Source organism: Eutrema salsugineum, unplaced genomic scaffold, assembly GCF_000478725.1.
Source record: "Eutrema salsugineum unplaced genomic scaffold, Eutsalg1_0 scaffold_11, whole genome shotgun sequence".
NCBI classification, from domain to species: domain Eukaryota; kingdom Viridiplantae; phylum Streptophyta; class Magnoliopsida; order Brassicales; family Brassicaceae; genus Eutrema; species Eutrema salsugineum.
The window spans coordinates 5,394,819-5,400,713 of NW_006256901.1; positions in this window are offsets into that span (position 1 = coordinate 5,394,819).

Below are 5,895 nucleotides of genomic sequence, written 5' to 3' on the forward strand. Positions count from 1 at the left end.
CATTCTCACTTGGTGGCAACCTCTCTTCAAATCTATCTTGGAGAAGATAGTGGCTCCACTGAGCTCGTCAAGCATGTCGTCTAGATGTGGGATCGGATGCCTGTACTTGATGGTAATGTTGTTAATTGCCCGGCAGTCAACACACTTTTTCCAGCTACCATCCTTCTTAGGAACCAATAGAACTGGCACGGCACATGGACTAAGTGATTCTGTGATGTACCCTCTGTCCATGAGTTCTTGCACTTGCCTCTCCAACTCCTTCGTCTCTTGAGGGTTCATGCGGTAATAGCTTTGTTGGGGAGTGCTGAGCCTGGAACAAGATCAATCTGGTCCTCTATGCCTCGTAGGGGTGGGAGATGATGTTGTCGTGTGTGAGGATTGTCAATTTTTACCCTAAATGAAATCAATAGCCGCAAGTTCACAGCTGATCGATTGTAGTACTTAGGGATCGAATCCACAAGGAAGGAGGATCTTTCCTGCAAAAGCCTTCGAAAGAAATATAAAGTAAGGAAGTCTAGAACCAGGCGATTTTTGTAAGGGTTTGGTACTATCTTTAAAACGTAAAAACTAATCTTAACGAGAAAGTACGAGAATTAAAATGACCTAATAACTAAACTAAATGAAATCGACTAAAAACGAGAAAAACGGCTAAACCTAATTGCTTAAATGAAAATCGATTAAGAGAATGAAAATGATGAACTAAAGCTTGAAATAAAATCGATGTAAAACTATAGAAAAGGGGCGCTGGGTTTCGAAAAAGTTTTCTCCAGGGTATGAACGAATCAAAACATTGCAAAAGAGTAAATATAATAAGATCCTAGCTAAAACTTTTCGAACTAGAGTCACGGACGTATGAATACGCCACTGTCGTGATCATAGACAGCTATCTCTCTCAACCATGACCAGTAGGTTTCCACTCTGGCCGTGGAAGAGAAAAGATGCATTATTTTTAAGACTCGTCAACATTCACAACTCGCCCATAGGTAGGTTTCCACTCCTATGTTTGTTTTGCTCTCCCAAACTAGATCTGACACCGGATGAACACTTTCGTGTCACCAAATATATGAATCAGATTGTAGTTCATGACGCTACTCCCATGCATTAAAAGTAAATTCAGAAAAAAGGTTCTAAGATTTGGTTTCAATAGCTCATGGAGTCCTCATCGAACATATATGTCCCCATCAAAAATCTCTTAGACCCAACAATAAAACTACTTAGACATGATGAACGAAATTAAAAACATAGTATCAAAAAGTAGAGCAATAATCGAAATTGAAAAAGGAAAAACAAGGGTTCAAGACATAGATCTCTCTCTCCCTAAACCTAAAAACAAAATCTTAAAGTTGAATCTCTTCTAAAGTATTTCGTGTCTCTCTAAAAACGATCTAAATGATAACTATTTATAGTCTCCACTGCTCCATGGTGTTTAGGGTTCCAGAATTGAGGCTGAGAAAATTATTTGGGCTTCAGAAATGGGCCTTCAAATTCGGAGGTGGCTGGCCGCGGTCGGAAGGGACGTGGCCGCGGTCGGGTAGCCTCTGATCGTTGTGAAATGGCTGTTGGCCGTTGTGAAATGGCTGTTGGCCGCGGGTGGAAATGCTTGCCGGCTGGTTTACGGGACATCTTGCTCTTTGCATAACTTTTGATTGACCCGTTGGATTGTCAAGCTTCCATCTTTGAGATCTCCAAATTTTAACTGGATCAGACGGTTGGAAGGCCTTCATTCGGGGGTGAACTTCTGACGGTTTGACTCTGAGCTGAAAATCTGGTCTTCAATCAATTTTGTTAAGCTTTTCCCTAAGTTTCCTGAAAAGAGTCTTGGAACTACAAATAGTAGAAAAACATAATAGAAGTACTTGGAAGCAATAAAAAATATAGAAAAAATATTTCAAAACGATCCATAAAAGTGGTCAAAATACGGTGTTATCAACTCCCCCAGACTTAAAGCTTTGTTTGTCCCCAAACAAAGCAAAAGTCTAAACTGGTTAAGTGAAAACGAAATAGGAAATGCACAAATCTCAGAGACATGAACTCCTAAACTAGGACCAAAGATCATGCATCAATCCACAACTTAGTCTAGAAAATTCTCACCAAGACACAAAAGATACTAGTCCACTTTTTCTGTCATGCCAAACTTAAACAATCTAAATCTTGATTTCAGTTAACTAGATTTACATTTATTAAGTGCAATAGTGAATTCTCATTAAAGACATCATCTAGGTATACGGCGTTTGGCATTAAAGGGCTGTTTAAGTGGTGGAAATAAACTGTTTCGGGTTACCTGATAAATCTGGAGGATGCAAGATATTATGCAGAACCACGTGAGAGATAAGGACCTGTGATGACCGCAATTTTCAATCTCTTCTTCTTTTCCAGTGTTGTTGCATAATCCTTCCTACTTTGTTGTGAACAGCTACTCCCTCAGACTTAGATTCTTTCCGGAAATCAGAAAATGATCTCCAAAACTCCATAAAATAGAACTCTAGTTGCCTTTGGACTTCAAATTCAACCTCTCTAGACTCTCTAAGGCTTTTGTTTCCTTTCCTTTCCTATTTTCGGATTTTTTTTTTTGAAAGGGGAAATGCCTTTTAAAGAGAGAGAGAGTAGAGGATGAAATTGTACCAAAATTTGAGATTTTTCCAAGGCAAACTGAGCTTCCTCATGTGTTGAATCCTTCCGGAAAGTTTTCCGGCAAAATCGCAGGTCTCTATCTTTGGTGACTGAAAACTGTGTCGTTCCTCTTTCTCCCCAACGTTTTTGCACATATCTGCATATAAGACAATAGAAAACAAGAGTCTATGTGGTTTGAAAGAGGTTTGGTTAAGGTGGGGAACTAGCTAAGGATGAACTAGCCATTCAGGATCAACAGAGAGTGGTAAAAGAATAAAGGAGTCCTGAATGTATGATTCGTTTCCCTGGTATAATGTTTTAATGAGAGAATTAAGTCCAAGTTAAGTCCAAATAAAACAGAGCTAATGTATTCCTTCATCTAAATCGAAATCATTCAAATTCCTCTGGGGTACTTCGTTTCAAATGTGCTTAACTACTGCCTAGTCTAGTCCTAAATCATGAATGAGCATGTCACTAGGAACATTCTAAAAGCACACAGTCAACTATCATTGATTCATGTTCATCATTCTCTTTAAAATGTATTTTATTTTGAAATTTGATTTTGAAAAACTTTAAGGAAAATGCAAAAAGTGTAGATAATGCAAGACTCATGAAAGAAAAGTGGTTAGAAAGGGATGAAATCCTCCCCCAGACATAAATCACACTGTCCTTGGTGTGAAACAAGTCAAGATTAGATGAGAAAAAATGCATAGATAATCGAATTTGGTAAGGCCAAAGAGAACTTACCTGGATCTGGGATGCTGGTGGATATGGGCCGGATTCATTCGTAAAGGTTTGGAAGGTGATAGGTGGTGATGGAAGGTGGTGGGAAGTGATGAATGAGGAGGAGTTGAGCTTGGTGAGGTGGAATGAGGTGAAGTAGGTGGTTTAAGGTCGAGTATCATCTGAATGACCATTTCTCGCGGTCAGGGGTTACGCGACCGCGGTAAACTGATGTCCGACCGCGGTCAGAAAGACGCAGCCATGGTCGAAGTGGTGTTTCCCGCGGTCCAAAAGCCCCTAAATACGGCCTGTTTCCTGCTTCTCCTTGGTTCATGTCGGGCCGAGCAGTCAGGGACCATCGTTTTTTTGGGTTTTTTCGGTTTTTTTATTTTTTTTTTGGCTTTTTGATTTATAAGAAACACATGAAACTAAGAAAAAAAAAGATCAATAGAAAAAGAAAGAAAAATCCTAAAGAAAACAATACCTAAATGGATTCCCTCCCATTAAGCGCTTTTGTTTTAAGTCGTTTAGCTTGACTTTTGGTGTAGGACGTGGCTTAGTCCAATGAAGAAGACTTTGTCCTAAGACAAATCTTTTTTGAAATCTCCTTGCTTTGCCTAGCAGGTTCTTCATCACTCCAAAGTTCTTCTTCAAACTCTTCTGCTGCAGAACGTTTTCCTGCTTTGCTATTGTATGGTACAACTTCTGTGAAGACATCTTTGTCGAGATTGGCAAATGAAATTTTCCGGTTTGGCCAGTCCATTATAGCTCCGGAAGTTGCTAGAAAAGACCATCCGAAAATCACTGGATGTGCTGCGTCTCTTGTTTCGACAATGTAGAAGTCGACAGGCATAATGCAATCTCCTATTCTCAAAGGAATGTCATGGGCTATTCCTTTAGGTGTTGCATTGGAATCATCGGCTAGACTAATCTTTATTCTAGTCCTGCGCAGGTGCTTAATACCAAGTCTCAAAGCAATTGCCTTGGACATCATGTTGAGACAAGCTCCAGAATCACAAAGTATATTGTTAAACATTTATCCTCTAATGGGACAAGTGATTGCGAGCAAAAGCGGGGTTGTTGTTTTCGTTTTACTAAGCTTCAGGTTTTAAATTTATAACCCCTAAATGTCTGCAAGTGCACAGATGTGTGTTGTAGTACTTAGGGTATCGATCCACAGAGACTTAGTTGTTTCAGTACGAATTCACTGCAATGCTTAAATCAGACTAGAACTAAACAATTTGGGTTTTGGTTGTCAGTAAATCTAAACTAGAAAGCTAAACAATTAAAAGAAAATAAAAACGAAAGCAAGTGCAAGCAAGTAAAAATCAGTTATGAATGAAAGCAAGTAACAAGCGAATAAAAGCAGAATGGAAATCTAAGGTTGTAAGCAATGAAAGAAACACGTTGGGGCTCAGGGTAATTTGCAGGGGTTCATGGACTAGGCTATGTCGATTTTAAACAAGTGATAAAGGTAATCGACTACGTATGTTCTAGAACTCGAGGCACGAAAGTATGAATAGCCTACTTTCGCAGCACTAAACAACTATCTCTCGCAACCCTGATCAGTAGGTTTCCACTCTGATCCTGGAAGGGAGAAGATGCAATAGCAGAACAAGACTCATCAATATTCACAACTCAACTACAGGTAGGTTTCCACTCCTATAGAATAATTGCTCGTTTCACCCTAGTTCAGACAATCAATGAAAGCTTTCGCAACATATCATATCAGGTCGGCTTCTAAGTGGCCAGCAAAGAATCACGCAGTAAGATTAAAGGCAAATGAAGAACATCTAGAAGATTAATAATCCTAAATCTATCGATTCATAAGCAAAGACACATGAAATTCCCTTTGAACAATCCCTTTAAACCAAACTGGGTAACTACTCAAACATATTGTAACAAAGCATCACAGAGTATTGAAAGTTGCAGTAAATTAAAGAAAAGAAGGAAGAAAAACGAAGAACAGAGTCGACGGTGGAGGCGCGATGATGCTCTCCTTCGGCGGCTCATTCTTCTAAAACGGTGGCCTCCCTCTCTAGGGTTTTGTCTCTCACACGAAAATTTAAGTATAGAAAAGAACACACCCTTTAGAATGACCTAAAGGGGGTATTTATAGCTTCTGGAGTGGTTCTGGACACTTAGGGATTCAAAAATAACGAAATGAATTGATCTGGGCTTTAATTAAGTCGTTTGGAAAGTGAACGACCAAGTTCCGCGGTCGCCGTGGCTCTACCCGCAGGAAAATGGGTGTTGGCCGCGGTCGCGGCAAATGGTTCTCTTCCGGAACTGCATTTTCTGATTCTTGCATCGGGAGTATCTGAAGATCTAACCGTTGGATTGTCTCCAAACCAAGTGCATTAGAAAGCTGGTTGGATCTTCTATGTTGTCTCAAATTTTGGGGGTGATCAGACAGTGAGAAAGTCTTCATCGCTTGTCATAATTCTTACGGTCTGCATTTATCCAAAATTGCTCATTTGTTCCAAATTGTTTATCTTTTGCCCAAGTTTCCTGTAAAGTCTTTTGAAACTCTAAGACATTGAAAACACTTTAAAAACCATT